Below are 18,097 nucleotides of genomic sequence, written 5' to 3'. Positions count from 1 at the left end.
TCTCCTGTCTTCAGACTCAGACTGAGGCTCAGCCCTTCCTGGGTCCCAACCCTGTCAATGTTTGGACTGGAGTGTCCATCCCTAGGTCTCCTGGTTGACAGGACTTGCAACTTACACTGGAACTAAGCCATCAGCTCTCCTGGGTTCCCAGGTTGCCAACTCCTGCAGATCTGGGGCTTATCAGCCTCCATAACAATGTGAGCCAATTCCTTACAATCAATCTCTTCATAAAGAGAAATTGTATGTATAAAGAGACATATATATATACATCCTATTGCTTCTGTTTCTCTGGAGAAACCTGACTGATGCATCACTTATAATTACTCATAAAGGAATAAATATAAGAGAAGCAAACCATGTCTTAAGTCATTTCTATAAGGTTATTCTTTCTGTAGAGGACTTTTCTTCCCTTCTGAAGTGGAAGAAACCTTCACTAAAAGTTACTGTGACTTATCCAAGATAACTAAAGCCTTGGGCTTAGCTGAACATGGGATAGAGAAAAACAGATAACGACAAATCCCCAAGTAATTAAATTCTTATGTATAATACTTTCTACATTTTTTATTAAGATTCTTTTTTTGGTAATAGGATCTCTATTTTTTTAAATTTATTTATTTTATTTATGTATTTTTGGTTGTGTTGGGTCTTCATTGCTGTGTGCGGGCTTTCTCTAGTCACAGTGAGTGGGGACTACTCTTTGTTGTGGTGCACGGGCTTCTCATTGTGATGGCTTCTCTTGTTGCAGAACATGGGCTCTAGGTGCATGGACTTCAGTAGTTGTGGCTCACGGCTCTAGAGCACAGGCTCAGTAGTTGTGGCACACGGGCTTAGTTTCTCCACAGCATGTGAGATCTTCCTGGACCAGGGCTCATACCCCTGTCCCCTGCATTGGCAGGTGGAGTCTTAACCACTGTGTCACCAGGGAATCCCCATCTACATGGATATTGAAGTGTATAACTTCATCAATAAGAATTAACCACTTCAAAATCACCTCCTAGGCCCTCTGTTTCTGCCCCTGCTGCACCCTCAGAATTTCACACGTTTCATGAAGCCATGATAGGGGATTGAACCATCAGGGCAGATTGGAGGCCTGGTCACCTCAGGAGAGCAGAAACCTGAAGTAATGAGAAGAAATGAAGGATATTTAGGTGTCAAAATCATAGCAGCAACGTCTTGCTGTGAATTTAAAGGAAGACCCAAGCTGAAGTAAAAGCTGTGTGAATAGCCACAAGTCAGCACCACGGACAGCTCCTTCAGGAGGCCTGGGCCAGATGGACAGCCGTCCTGTGCAGGCAGAGGAGTGGGTACAAAGCTTGGGCTCGTGGGACACTAGGAGCTCTGCCTCTTCTTCCCACACAAGGAAGTCCCTGCAAGCGTCTGCCAGAGATGGGGAGACAGAGCGCAGCACTCAAGAGCCTGGAGTCAACCAGGTCTGACCAAATTCTGGTCCTTCAACTTCTCTACTGTGCCATCTTGAATACATGGTTTATTCTCCCTCAATCGCAATTCCCTAAAATGCAAAATGGGTGTAATACTATAATTACTCTTTATCTCTTTTGAGGGAAATATTGTCTGCTCTTTTTTGAAGGTCAGTTCCCTGGGATGGGTGAGCAGAAACGGATGTTACTGAGTCACTAACTCCTTGGGTTTGCTTTAGTCTCTATCTGCCCCATTACAGGAGAGAACGGGGAACATGAGAGCACTGGGGTGTGGGTAGGTGGGGAAAGGTGTGGATTAAAAAGGGGAAAAACACACAGAAAACTAGTGAGAGGGGCTTCCCTGGTGGTGCAGTGGTTAAGAATCCGCCTGCCAATGCAGGGGACACGGGTTTGAGCCCTGGTCCAGGAAGATCCCACATGCCGCAGAGCACCTAAGCCCATGTGCCACAACTACTGAGCCTCCGTGCCACAACTACTGAAGCCCGTGTGCCTAGAGCCCATGCTTCACAACAAGAGAAGCCACTGCAATGAGAAGGCTGTGCACCGCAACGAAGAGTAACCCCCACTTGCCACAAGTAGAGAAAGCCCACGTGCAGCAACGAAGACCCAATGCAGCCAAAAGTAAATAAATAAAAAAAAAATTTTATTTTTTTAAAAAAGAAGAAAACTAGTGAGAGAGGAAGACTAATTTCATCCATTACTAATTAAAGCAATTTTCCTTGGGTCCAGCCCTATTTGCCAGAACACCTTGTGGGCAACAAACTTGACTGACTGACCTGGGTACAAACTTTCTGTGAACAAGGAGTCCTTGCTGGAGTTGAGGACGATGTTTCTGACCAAGGAACAAATAAAGCTGATGGTGAACTGCTGATCCCTGGCCTTCAGGCCTGGGTCTCATTCACAAAGTCCTACAGTGGAGACAATCCATCACGCTTGTGCACTAGGCCACCCTCGTGAGAGGCCGGGCCCTGCTTCCTTCTCTGCAGGACTAGGGCTCTGACTGGCTTCAGGACATACCCCTTCCTAAGGCGTGTTTTAATATTGATTATCATTATTGTATTTTATTATGTGCCAGCAAGGATGACAACCTTTAAAATCAAGTTGTCCTCTTTAGTTCTTAATAAAGATTTTTATTTACAGTAATACCCTCCAAATTTTTGACACACTCACCTCTTTATTGAAAGGTCAATCTGAATCTATCATTTTATGACCATAAGTTGTTTCATTTCCCCGAAGTGGAATGCCGCCTGCCTTAAATGTAGGGTTGAACATGCAAGATACTTAGAAAATTTAATTTAAAAGCCTTAAGTAAATGGTCTCTGCAATGAGCTATTTGTATCCTGAACTGTCATTAAAGACAACCTGTCATAAGTTCATCCAATATTTCATTTTATATCATAAGTTCTGTTAAATTTTCATAAGAAACTAATAAGCACTGCTAATGCCACTTCTCTTTCAAAAGTGTACCTAAGCCACAAGCAAAGTTTTCTTCTTGAGAAGAAAAGTAAGCCTTCTTATTCAAAAGTAGGCTTCCTGTCAGTGTCCATCATGGAAGCCAGGCCTGTCGATGAACCTAAATGCAAACCTAACAGGAGAATTATTCTGTCAGGTAAAGACCTTGGTCCATCCTACTTAATATTTAGTCACTGATAATGGAGTCACATGGTGGGTGATTCAGGAAGGCCTGGACTGGCTGCCCTAAAAAGGCTCACCAGAGGCATAAGCTCAATAAATGACTCACTGGGTTAATTTTTTATTTCGTTTTATTGGTCCCATACTTTCCTTATTAGAGTTTCAAGAATTGCCTATAGTACTAACATGTAATTTCATAAATGAGTCTATATTCACCCATCCAATTCCTTAATCATACCTTTTCCTTCAAAGTGAAATTATAAGAAATAAACTATTGATTAAAATCAACTACTGCTTATATAATAAGCCATTATACCTATTATTTTTTCAAAGAATGTAAGGAAAATAATCCATAGAAGGTGTAGTCTCTGTCCTCATATGACTGCTATATAAACTTCCTTTAAAATTTGTATTCCACTGTACAAATTCCATCATGTTTTATTTCTCTATTCCTTAACTGATAGGTATTATGGTTAATGTCTTTGTCTTACATATGTTTGTGAACACATATACAATATAAAACAATGTAAGGGGGAATACCACATCACATTCAAGATGATTTTGTTTCTCAGAAGGGGAGAGTAAGATCTGAGGGGGATACAAAACATGTGTCTTTTGTATGTGTATTATTTCATTACATTATAATTAAGACCTGAAGTTGACAGCAGAATGTCAACATTTTAAAGTTTGAAAGGCGTTTAAGGATTGTCATGATTTTTTAAATTTATTATATTATTTCTGCTGTTCTTGTATTAAATACTTGGTATTTTTATAAACAGAAACAGGTGTGCTGGGAAGACAGCCAGCTATGTCTCCCTGTGTCTTCACTTCTCCCTTGTGTCTTCACAGCACAAATACAGCAATGAAGCAAACAACAACAACAAAAAATTTAAGAAAAATATAGGGTATTTATTACCTCCATCAGTGGTTTAGATGTTAGAGGATATCAAATCTCGTCATCCTGGTGGGTTCAAAGAAAGTCAAGAGCAATGTGGGGTTCAACAAAGGAGGAAGCTCTCAGCCAGAGTTGGGAGTGTGGACTCAAGGAAGGGGCTCACTGTTCATGGTCATGGGCAAAGCAAATGGGTTTTGTGAGCACCATGACTCCCTGGGAAATCCATGTCCACGAGCAGCTTGCCTCCTTGGGAGTTGGCATGTGGAGTCCACATGCTATACAAACTTCTTAATAAAATCTGCATTCATGTGCAGTCATGTGGGGAAAGCTCAGGGTCATAGATAATCCTAAGGACTTAAACTCAGTCTGAGCTCCTCACAGATGCTACATATTTAAGTGAATACAGTAGAATTTAAAGTATCTTTTTACCCAAAATATGAATGGGATGGGAATTGTTTCATTTTATTTGATCAATTTGGATTCTAATTTTTAAATTCTGACCTGGAAGTGATGAGAATAAGGCAGAGGGGAAATTTGAAAATGAAAAAAAGAAGGAATGAATTAAATGGGAAGACATGAAAAGGAAAGATAAGATTAAATAAAGAAAATTGGTGTATGGGAATGTTGATAGGAGTGGTGGGAAATGCCCTGGACTCTGTTTCAGGAGACTTGGTTCTGCTCCCAACTTGGGAACAGTGGTTAAAAGACAAGGAGTTGTATTATTGTCATTCACAAACATGGGGCCTGAAAGAAATCAGCTTCCCAAAATACCTCCAGTTCTAATAATCACTATGATTCTAAAGGCAAAAAAAAATCTATGTGTGTGTATGTGTACATGTAATCTACATTATATATTATGTGAAATATCTTAAAACATTTTTATGGTTGTCTCTCTCATACTTGGAAGCCTCAGAAAATTTAATAAAAAGTCATAAAGGAAGGAAACACCAAGGACATCTCATAAAGTCTCCCACCCAAAAGAGGAATTGTACGATTTCAATAACCACTGACTTTTCTCAACACCAACACCCACTGAACACAAAAGATACCTTTAAAAGGACCTAAATATGAAATAGAACTTAATATTTTGGAGTTATATTTGCAGCAATGCCACCAGTTTGAATTTATAGCACTTTTCAAAGTACTTTCATTTACTTTCTCATTTTTCTTTTCCAAATTTCTGTGATAATTTCAAAGGATAAGGTTAAAATTTGTTATTTTATAAATAGGAAAATAAGACAGAATTTTAAGTGATTTATCCAATCATAACCAACTAGTGCAAGATAAGAGTCAGACTTGGCTTCCAATTTATAGTGCAGTGCCCTGTTTTACAAATGGTAATAAAATCTTAATATTTCTCTATGGATTATCATGCAATTAACTATATACAACTCTTAAAGCATTAGTTGAAATGTTTATTTGAAGTGTCTTAAACAAGTCCACACAACTATTGGGTAGATGAGATAAGATCTAACCTGGTATCTTTGCATTTTAAGAATAATGTTCAGGGCTTCCCTGGTGGCGCAGTGGTTGAGAACCTGCCTGCCGATGCAGGGGATGCGGGTTCGAGCCCTGGTCTGGGAGGATCCCGCATGCTGCAGAGCGGCTAGGCCCGTGAGCCACAGCTACTGAGCCTGCGCGTCTGGAGCCTGTGCTCCGCAACAAGAGAGGCCGCGACAGTGAGAGGCCCGCGCACCGCGATGAGGAGTGGCCCCGCTTGCCACAACTGGAGAAAGCCCTCGCACAGAAACGAAGACCCAACACAGCCAAGAATGAATAAATAAATAAATAATAATTTTAAAAAAAAAACAACTGTGATCTTTTAAAAAAAAAAAAAAGAATAATGTTCAATTATTCCAGAAAGTATTTTATTTCCATGGTTGAATTAGGTTCAATCTATTAATGTTTCTCTTCTGTATTTAATAAAACCGTCTCTCCCAAATGAGTCAGACTATTTTACATGTAGAGATGGAGTACGGTTAGTAGTTAACATGTGGGCTCTGGAATCAGATGACATCATTTACTAGCCATGTGTCCCTGGTTTAATCATTTAAGTTACTTATACCTCAGTTTCCTCATTTAGTGTTGTTAGTACAAATAAATTGCTTAGAGGAGTTTCTGGTTCATAAAAAGTTCTTGATGAATCAGTCACAATCATGCCAGTTGTCTGTGGATGAACACTAGAAGGTAATAACTACACATCATGTATAACCATAACTTACCACACACTGCCCACCTGTGGTGGATGGGGTGTAGCTATGGATTGCCCTCAAGAAGCAGGTCACATCTTCCTTTCTTGCTATTTAATGAAATCATGAACAGTTCAGCTTTGACAGAAGAGTCCCAAAACTCCCCAAAGATAAACTATGGTCATGGTAACTAGCAGGATGTAGATGATTTAGAAGCACAATGCATCCACATTTCTCCTGAGTCAGGAGTGTCCACAGCTCACTGTAAAGATTTTGGTGAACCACTGGTTAGGGGAAATAACCTGTTTTCTACCAGGTGTTATAGATAAGCAAGATTCAGAACTGGTGTCAAACACTAAAAGCCTAAACCCTCGGTTTGAGTGGCTTGGTGCTTTGTTTCTCTTAAACACAGGGGATAAGGAGAAAAGAATGATTAAGAAGTACTATGTTTATGATAACAAGAGGTGGATGGAATCAAATACTCATTTGACTGAGTGGTGTTTAGGTGGTAAATAGGCACAGCTATAGCTATACCTTTGTTATTGGAAATCAGAAACTGTAGTTCATAACTTTCCTAAAAACATAATTACCAGGTTGTAGCAGAACAGGATGTACAGGATTAAATGGTAAAAGAGATGATAAGTACTTGGAAGGCATGAAAAAAAACAGATAGACAAATACGGCCAGAGTATTTCTATTGGAATGGAACTTGTTGTAGAAGAAAGAAAGAGAGAGAGAGAGAGACGGAGAGAGAGAGAGACAGCGAGTGAAGGAGGGAGGGAGGAAGGAGAAAATATCAGATCCGTAATTTTATTGTCTAATACTGGTACATTCAATATTTAGCTATTACTTATATACTCATTTGAAATATAGACAGTAGAACAGTGATTTTAAAAAACTATAGTAAATCCATAGAACGGAATATTAGACACCATTAACATAATGGTTTTGGAGTATACTTAATGCATATCTGAAAAATATTTCATGTCATAGAAAACTGCTCATGATGACTTTAAGTGCAAAAGCAGGATACATATATATCTATGTATATGGAGGATATGTTGTATTGGGTTGGCCAAAAAGTGACCTCGGTTTTTAAGTAAAAATAAAAGGCACATTTTTCATTTTCACTAAGAATTTTATTGAACAACGTGTTCACCCTTTTGTTCCACTACCTGCTGCCATTTTTCAGGCAACTTCATAATTCCATCTTCCCAAAACTTTTTATCTTTTTGAGCAAAGAACTGTTCCAGGTGCCTTTTACAGTCTCCCAGAGAATTGAAATTTTTTCCATTAAGAGAATTTTGTAAAGACCTAAATAAATGGAAATCTGAAGGTGCAATGTCTGGGAAATACAGCGGATGAATCAGAACTTCCCAACCAAGCTGAAACCGTTTTTGCCTGGTCATCAAATAAACATGAGGTCTTGCATTATCCTGATGGAAGAGTAAGCATTTTCTGTTGACTAATTCTGGATGTTTTTCGTCAAGTGCTGCTTTCAGTTGGTATAATTGGGAGCAGTACTTGTTGGAACTAATTGTTTGGTTTTCCCCAAGGAGCTCGTATTAGAGGACTCCCTTCCAATCCCACCATATACACAACGTCACCTTCTTTGGATGAAGACCGGACTTTGGTGTGGTTGGTGGTGGTTCATTTCGCTTGCCCCACGATCTCTTTCTTTCCACATGATTGTACAGTATCCACTTTTCATTGCCCGTCACAATTTGTTTTAAAAACGGAACTTTTTTTTACTTTTAAGTAGAGAATCTCATGCAGAAATATGGTTAAGGAGGTTTCTTTCGCTTAACCCAATGTTAAGCGAAATGCTTGGAACCCAAACATCAAAGTGACTAACATAACCAGGCTGGTTCAAATGATTTTCAACACTTGATTTGGATATTTTGAGTATGTTGGCTATCTTCCACATGGTATATCGTTGATTTTTCTCAATTAATGTCTCGATTTGACTGCTATCAACTTCAACTGTCCTACCCGACCGTGGAGCATCGTCCAGTGAGAAATCTCCAGCACAAAACTTTGCAAACCACTTTTGACACGTTCAATCAGTCACAGCACCTTCTTCATACACTGTACAATCTTTTTTTGCATTTTGGTCCCGTTTTTACCTTTCTTGAAATAATAAAGCATAATATGCTGAAAATGTTGCTTTTTTCTTCCATCTTCAATATTAAGATGGCTTCACAAAAATTCACCAATTTTGATGTCTTTTTTTTAAATGCACACTTATGTGACAGCTGTCACATACAATCTAACAAAATTGTTTTGAATGAAGTTAAAGACAACTAAGTGCTACTAGAGCCATCTTGCAAAAAAAAAAAAAAAAAAAATGAACGTTTTGGCCAACCCAGTATAAAGTATAAAATTATATTTAAATATCATACATACACATAGGAAAAGTAAGAAGGAAATATGCCCAAAAACGAACTGGTATTTCCTAGGTGATGATATTATAGATCATGTTTATTTGCTACTTATGATTTTCTATATTAATATGTCTTACTTTGACAATCAGAAAAGTTTTGAATCATTTGTACTTTTTAAAGCATGGAAAAGAAACAATCTAAATGATTAAAACATTTTCCTCCATAGGTAAAGGAAAAAATTAATTTTAAATTCTACTTTCCTTGAAAAAGAATGAGATTTTTGAATAGTTAATAATTAACCTTTCACATAAGTTATTCTTATTAATTCTATTCATTACTCATACAATAAGCTTTGTTGCTTTAAATCATCAATAGTTGATCTTGTTTGCTATTAAGAGGGCAAAACCTAAACAAATAAGACATTTCAACTCCTCCTATACCATCTTTACCAGCTTCCAAAGTTTTCTAAGACTTGATCAAATCGCTTTACTCTCATTTCTCTAAGTTCATAATTGTCAACACTTAAGAAATATCGTATGTATGTGTGTGTTACCACTTGAATTACATATATTAATGACATTTTTTAAGGTTAAAATTAAAGTATTTTCAAAATAGTGCATGCCTATATACATTCTCAATAAAAGTATTTTTAATGAAGAAAAATAATATTTATTTTATGTATCTTAGTGGATTCCTAAAAAAATTATGATTTGAGATGTACGGTGAAAGGGAAATATATTGAATGTAGTACCTGCAAGACTGTAAGATTGGGGATCTTGAAACATGGAAGTAAAACATTCCAAAATCTATATACATACATATATGACATATAAATTCCTTTAGAATCTGTATATAACTCAAATTATATGTAATATAAAAACATATAAATTTGTTTCATCACAGAGTTAAAATATTTAATTAGAGTTTACAGTAATAGTGAATCATAGAACAGGTGTTACAGCAAAGTCTAATTAAATATTTTAACTGTGATAAAAGATTATAATTGACATCTCAGAGAACTTCTGAAGAATTAATAACTGTACAACAGACATCAACAGTGTTATCATTCTAAAAATTAAAAGTAAAACCTATCTTTAATATCCTTAATTTAGCACATATTAAATATGTAAATAGTTTTACATAAATAAACCTTTGTTAGCCACAAAGGAGGATTAAGATATATTTCACTGTAATTTTAACGCATAATCTATTTTTTTGGAGCTGAAAAAAGTTAAATACTGATCTTGTTACATTCTTTAATATGAAGCATTCACCTGAATAACTGTATATTTCCTGTATACAGGTAATAATACTTGTGAAGACTACTATATATGTATATATATATATATATGAGTTTAATGAAGGAAAGACACATAAAAAGAATCTGGTTGAAAATCACCTATGTGGTCATGCCAAGAAGAGGCAGAAGAAAGACCACCATTGCACTGTAGTTAAGTGCCAACACCTGAGAAATAGAAATACATTTGAACGTGAACACGTTTACCGTTTATTGACTCTGTGGGGCTAAACAAGCTACCACGTCTACGAATTCTTTTTGCGGGAAGGTGAAGTAAAAAGAAAAGATGAGGGAATTCCAAGGACTATATTCTGTATCATAGAAAAGTCAGCAAGGACTGTTAATTCCAGAGAATGCCTTTGGGAACTCCTTTGGCCTTGCATGTTATCCTTACCTTGGGCTGCTCCTTTTTTCTCTCCACAGGAGTTTAATTTTTCAATTTGTGCCACTATTGGTATAAAGCATGCCTCATTAGCTTGTGGGAGGTAGCTAGTCTTCATTAATTCAGTTCTCACATCATTTACTTTGCACACACTCATAATTAGCTTCCAAATAACTTAGGTAACTTCAGTAGATTTATGACTACAATTTTACTCTATGTTTGCTTTTTTTTAAACTCCCTTTTTCCCCTTTTTGCTCTTCTATAGAAGTTAAAATTTAAAAAGACAAAGTTCCTTCGGGGAGTGATTTGATGTTAAAATTTTTGGCATTTATTTGTCTTATATGATTAATGCACAGAGATTTTTGGTATTTTAGTAATTTTCTTACCTTGGAAACTGATAAAAAGCAAACAACTGATTTTTTAAAAACACCTGTTGAAAAATATTTTAAACTATAAATTCAAACCAAGAAAATATCCAAGCCTCAGACCATTTCAGAATCCTATATTTATTGGTTCAATCTATATAGAATAGGTTAATGTTATATTCTGGAAACACTGTTTTTACATGGGACTTATACTACATCAACAAAATCAAGGCCATGAGTTGATACTGATGTTACGGTAGATTTAAAGCAAACAAAAAAAAATATAATCACAGTGATTTGTAGCTTCTTCCATATAGAGATGGAATCTATTCCTCTTTCTCCTGAATCTGGGCTTTGCCATGTGACTTCTTTGGTCAAAGAAACTTAGCAAACGTTGGACAAGCAGAAACATCAAGAATACCTGCATATGGGAGTGTGCCCTTTCCTGCTGCTTTTGGAGCCCTGTGAAAAGTCTGGGCTGGCCTGCTAGCACATAGAGGTCTATGGCCCAGTCACTTTGGCCACCCAGCCTTGTGAGGAACACCATCTGGAACCAATCAGATCCCAGCTGACCTGCCAGTTAACCAGAGCCACAGGAGTAAACTCAGACCAGACCATCCAAAGAACTAGCCAGTTGACCCCAGTCCAAACTGTTAACCCCTAGAATTGCAAATGGATGAGCTGGCGATTTTTTTAAACCAAGATCTGGGGTTATTTGTAACACAGCAAAACCTATTGATATAGTTGATATATTTTAAAGCATCAAAATAAATTTCAAGATCTCTCCTTGATAATGGCCATAATTTTAGAATGACTTAATCAATGAAAAATTTGATTAAAATAGCCATAAAGACTGCCCTATGATACAGCTTGAATGAATCCATCACAAAGCAACTAAAATATATTCTATATTCATTAGACACCCAAATAATACACAACATGATAAGTATAGTAATAAATAGAGGGTTGGTAAACAACCAAATATGGCTGCTACACCTCACTTCTACAGAAAAAGACCACCAAGAAATCTTAGCGAGCTCCATCAGTAAGAAAAAAAGCAAGCAATATGTTTGGCACTGTGAACTCCATTCAATAAATCTTCTCTTCACCCATAGGTGAGTCCCTTAGCTCTTCACAAGAGTTTATGGAGTCTACATTTATGTATAACTCTAACAAATTGGATCTTCTGGTTTTCAAGAAAAAATCCTATTAAGACATCAAGTTAGAAAGAAAAATTCTTATCCACAAGCATGCTGACACTGAAGGAAGAGCTGTTATACACAAACAAATTCATGGAAAATGTATAAACAACATACTCAATAAGCAAGGCATATGAGACCACCGGAAAGTCCCATCCTCCTCAGTGGTTCCCAGTGCATTGTACACACAATTCATGTTTCCTGTGATGACTTAAGTCTTCAAAAACTTTTTGAGTATATACTGTTTAAACGGTTCTCTCCAACAACAACAGCAAATATATTCAATTCAAAAACAGGCAAAAGACTTGAATAGCCATTTCTCCACAGAAGATATAAAAATGTCCAATAAGCACTGTAAAAGATACTCACCGTCACTCTCATTAGGGAAATGCAAGTCAAAACTACAATGTGGTACCACTTCATACCCATTAGGATGGCTATTACCCAAAAGTCAGAGAATAACAAGTGTTATGAAGAAGTGACATGAAGAATTTGGAACCCGTGTATATTGCTGGTGGGGATATAAAGCAAGGCAACTGCTGTGGAAGACAGAATGACAGTTCCTCAACAAATTAAGCATAGAATGACCCACAATTCCACTTCAGGGTAGATGCACAAAAGAATTGAAAGCAGAGACTCAAACGGTTATTTGAACACAAATGTTTATAACTGCATTGTTCACAATAGTCAAAATGTGTAAACAACCCAATAGTCCATCAACAGATGAATGGACAAACAAAATGTGGTCTATGCACACAATGGAATATTATTCAACCTTAAAAAGGAGTGAAATTCTGATACATGCTACAACATGGATGAGCCTTGAGGACATGATGCTAAAAGAAATAAGCCAGTCACAAAAGTACAAGGATTGCATGATTCCACTTATAAGAGGTATCTAACTTAGCCAAATTCACAGAGAAAGAAAGTAAAATGATCACCAGGGGCTGAGGAAAGGAGGAATAGCAAGTTATTGTTAAATGGGTACAGAGTTTCAGTTGTGGATGTTGAAAACCTTCTGGAGATGGATAGTGGTGACGGTTGCCTAACAATGTGAATGCACTTAATGCCACTGAATTTTACACTCAAATGGTAAATGGTAAGTTTTGTTATGTGTATTTTACCATAATATAAAAAAGTCAGGGTCAATTAGTTGTTGTATGCACAAAAAATCACTGGTAAAGGAGTACTAGAGGCATAATTTTGGGGCAAGTTTTCATGTAACTTAGATGGGAAGCCTCAAGGGTAAAGAAAATCTTGGCTTCTCCCTGAGCCTGGGTAGGGAAGAAGCATGCCTGATGAGGGAAACAGTGCACACAAAGGCAGAGAGGCTGGAGCAAACCACAATAGAAATCCTCCTTCCTGGAGTGACAAGAATATACACAAGAGGGCCACTGGGGGATGGGGAAAGTGCTCTTGTTATAAAGAGCCATCAAAGTTAGGAAAGAAATTAGGACATGATATAATTTAAATATTTATCAACCTGCTGAAAACTTCTTTTGTTGATGAGGGGAATGATGTAATTTTTAAGAAAATAATCCTAAACCATAAACAAAATGAAAAGACAACCTACAAACTGGGAGAAAATATTTGCAAATAATGTGACCGACAAGGGATTAATTTCCAAAATATACAAACAGCTCATACAACTCAATATCAAAAAACAAAAAACCCAATCAAAAAATGGTCAGAAGACCTAAATAGACATTTCTCCAAAGAAGACATACAGATGGCCAAGAAGCACATGAAAAGATGCTCAACATCGCTAATCATTAGAGAAATGCAAATCAAAACTACAATGAGTTTATCCCCTCACACCAGTCAGAATGGCCATCATTAAAAAGTCTACAAATAACAAATGCTGGAGAGGGTGCAGAGAAAAGGAAAGCTCCTACACTGTTGATGGGAATGTAAATTGATGCAGCCACCATGGAAAACAGTATGGAGGTTCCTCAAAAAACTAAAAATAGAGTTACCATATGATTCAGCAATCCCACTCCTGGGCATATATCCAAAGAAAACTATAATTCAAAAAGATACATGCACCCCAATGTTCATTGCAGCACTATTTAGGATAGCCAAGACATGGAAACAACCTAAATGTCCATCACCAGATGAATGGATAAAGAACATGTGGTACATATATACAATGGAATAGTATTCAGCTATAAAAAAGAATGAAACAATGTCATTTGCAGCACCATGGATGCACCTAGAGATTATCATACTAAGTGAAGTAAGTCAGAAAGAGAAAGACAAATATATGATATCACTTATATGTGGAATCTAAAATATGGCACAAATGAACTTATCTATGAAACAGAAACAGACTCACAGACATAAGAACAGATTTGTGGTTGCCAAGGAGGAGGTGGGAGGAGGTGAGATGGATTGGGAGTTTGGGATTAGCAGATACAAACTATTATATATAGGATGGATAAACAACAAGGTTCTACTGTATAACGCAGGGAACTATATTCAGTAACCTGTGATAAATGGAAGAGAATATAAAAAAGAATGTATATACATATATGTACAACTGAATCACTTTGCTGTACAGCAGAAGTGAACACAACATTGTAAATCAACTATACTTCAATAAAATAAAAATTTTTTAAAATAATTAAGATATGAAAACAATATAATTATAAGCCTGTGACACTGTGTAGAAAAGAGTCCATAGATCAGAATTTAAAGCCAAGACTTTGCTGTTCATAAGAACTGTGTCACAAGAAGGAAGGAAAATGCCCAGCAGCAGATGCTGGGGTCCACAGCCTCTAAATTCTTAACAACCAACTTCAGGGCTTCTTTCATCCAGTCTTTACAGATGACAAAACTGAGACTAAAGAAAATAAATGACTTGTTCATTATCTTTCAGTCAATGAGTGGAAAACATACTGTTGCTTTGTTAGTAATGAAAGGATGCAAATGAAATAAATAGCTCTTCAAAATACATTTTTGGACAAGACTGGACATTTTTCTCAGCTACAAAACCCCAAATTACTACAAAATAGAACAAAAGAATGAACTCTAAATTGAATATATTAATATTGAATCACGATATCTCATAGAACAGTCATAGTGTTCCCCAGTCTGAGGTTTTTTTTTTAGTTCTAAAGTGAAATAACATAGCACAGGACATGCTGAAACCTAGTCATTGTCCCGCTAACCCACCTCCAATCCTCAGCATAGCGCACCGAAGTAAAACGTGTTCTAGTTCAATGCTGTGTTCTAACACCGAGTAAATAAAAATAGAATTGTATTCCTCATTTTACTATCAAAATAAGTTATCTGATAATTGAGTATGTAATCTTAAATTCTGAAACTGAAATGCAATGTTTCTCAATAAACATAGAAACAATGTACAAAAATGCAATGTTTCTCAATAAATGTAGAAACAGGTTGTGTTTTAATCATGTTGACTAATTGCTTCTAAACTACTCATTCCTCGTCTAAATATTAAACTCATTAATATGCACAAAGACAATTCAGAAGTTTTATAATGAACCCAGACTGTGGAAACAAAATTATATTTGTGAATATCAGTTGGGTATTTTTTTTAATTTGTTTGTTTGTAATTAGATGCACCCTTCTTTTAAAGAGGGTAATCATGGTGATTTCAAAACTCCATAGATAAAGATGATGTGGATGTTTCCAGACCTCACCAGCCTGTGAAGAAAGAAGAAACTGCATGAGCAGTAGACATGCAAAACTCACTGGGTCACTGTCCCTACTGGCCCACGGAAGAAGGACTCCAGTCCCCAGGAGGGTCCCCTGCCCAGGTATTTCCGGGATTCCTGAAAGGGAAAAACTAATTCTGCTGTGTTGTCTGCTCTGGACTGTTCTTTCTAGGAGGCCTCTAGTCATTGCTTCATGTGCCCTGGGAAATATCTGTGCCCAGGTAAAGGTGCCACCTCCCTGTGTCCCCAAAGTAGTCAGTCTCCAAGGAGACAGAGCCATGCCTATTGCTGTCTGAGGCTGAAAGAAGCCCTCTTTGCAGCGTCATCAATGTCCTTGGAGCATCCTAGCTCCCTTCACACTTCTCCGGAAAGCAGTTCCATCAGGTCTATCAGGGCTCAAAAGTCCAAACGGGTTGTAGCCATCCTGTTCCTACCATTAGTCCTATTTCCCTACCCCACCCCCAGGTGTTCCTGCAATTTAAAAAATTCTTTCTGCTTTAGCATAAAGCAAAATCTGTTAAGCATATCAATGTATGCTAATAGATGTCCTTATGGGTCACAGCACACGGGTTCAGCAAACAGAAAGATGTTTATTTCCAATTGTAGCTCAGCTAAAATCCACTTTAAATTGTCATGGACTGAAATTATTTTCATAATTTAAATGTAACAAGACAAATACTCGAACCATAAGTAGAAGCATAGTTACATAACACACTGGTGCATGCCAGCATCAAGGGATTAAATATTAGCCAGAAATGTCTCTTTCTCTATTTATCCAAACCTATTAACTTAAAGAAAATGAACCCCTGTCTGAAGTCACCTGAAGGAGGGCCACTGGCTATTTCAAAAACATGGTCTGCAAATGATGAGCTGCCATATTTTAATAACCTTTTTTAAAAAATTCCCTGAATTTGGAATTCACCTTCTGCTTGATTAGTTGGTCTCATATAAATCCTCTTTTCTTTGGATCTGCTTTCTGAGTAAATTCTTGCTCCTTTGTGTGTGAATCGTCTTTTAAATGTGTTTTGGGGATAAAATACAAAAAGACAATATTTCCCTTACATGCTTTTTTAAAAGACCAAGGTAATTTGTTTAAAATAGAAAGAGGTATTTTACTATGAGGCAAATTACAAAATTATTGAAGTAAGTTGCAGTGTAAGTATACATATATGCATGTATAGAAACAATCAAATAAAAGCCTAAAATACAAACTCAAAAAATTTTGATAGCTTTCTTTTTATAGGCATATATACATGCATAGGTACGTATGTCCATGTACATATGTATTTATATATTTAAATTTACCAGGAGTAAGAAAAGTTTCTCTTGAGTGTGTGTTCTTCAACACACAATTCTAAATTTACATACAATTCTAAAATTAAAGGTAGTCAGTTTTTCTCGTTTGGATTAATGGACTCAACTTCAATAAATTTAAATATGGACCCAATTCACTAACTGGGTCCATTCAAGAACCTAAATATATGTTTGCTACAAAAGTTTAATAATAATCTTCCAAATGCAAATCGTTAGAAAAGAAAGCATCTGTAAATTAACAAAATATTCTTCTAGGAAAAAATAGAGGTTATTTTTAAAGAAATGTTAATAAGATTCAAGATATTCATCATATAACAAAAGCAGACTGTGGGCCTATTTCATTTGAGATGAGTTTCAAGGAACTGGAAAAAAATGATAGGACTCCTCAAGTCCAAAATTCTAGAACCAAAGGGAAATGGAGCTTGCAGTCATGCACTCATCAAAACTGACTAAAATGCTGTATCTAAAAATAAAAAGAATTTCAACAACAGTTTATTAGGGAGTTATTAGAGGTAGAAGTTGATACACTCTTTAAGGCACTGGAATAGACATCAGATAAGGTAATGAAGTTTGTGGTTAAGAAAAAATGAAAAATTAAAGAAATTTTAAATGTACTTTAAAAAATACAGATTCTCCTGAAAATCCTGAGCCAAAAGAAAAAGAGAAAATGTTTGGGGAAAGTGACAGAAATGTCTCACCTATCCCATCCCAGGAAATGTTAGGGGAACCACTGACTGAAACTGCCTGCCCTGGCCAGACACCATAGTAACCACTTGCATGAGTTATCTTAAACAGGAAGTCCTGGGAAGGAATGCGGAACTAACAAGCTACTACCAACTGGAAGAATTCCGGAAAGGTCAAAAAGAGAAAGGAGATGCCAGTCCATATGTCCAACCAACCTCCCAGAATCCTTCCCGTTGGAATCCATCTTGGCTGAGTGACGCGTGTGTCACCAGGAAGGACCTTGAGTCAGAATAATTGGCCAGAGACAACCCGGAAACTAACCCCATTACCACAAAAACCGAGACTGCGAGCCACATGGCAGAGCAGTCCTCCTGGTTTCCCTTACCCCGCTGCTCTCCGCCCAGGCACCCCTTCCCTATAAAGTCTTTTGCTTTGTCAGCACGTGTGTCTCCTCGGACAATTCATTTCCGAGTGTTAAACAGGAGCCCACTCTCGGGCCCTGGAAGGGGTCACTCTTCCTGCAACAGAAAGAGAGAGGACAATTGTGGGGTTGCCCCAGGGCAGAGTGATAAGTAGGCAAAGCCTCCTCTATCGCCAATAACTTCTAGAACACAAATAATTATTCCCATTCCATGTG

This window comes from Balaenoptera musculus, chromosome 11 (genome assembly GCF_009873245.2).
Source record: "Balaenoptera musculus isolate JJ_BM4_2016_0621 chromosome 11, mBalMus1.pri.v3, whole genome shotgun sequence".
NCBI classification, from domain to species: domain Eukaryota; kingdom Metazoa; phylum Chordata; class Mammalia; order Artiodactyla; family Balaenopteridae; genus Balaenoptera; species Balaenoptera musculus.
The sequence above is the reverse complement of the archived record's forward strand: the minus strand, read 5'-3'. Positions refer to the sequence as shown.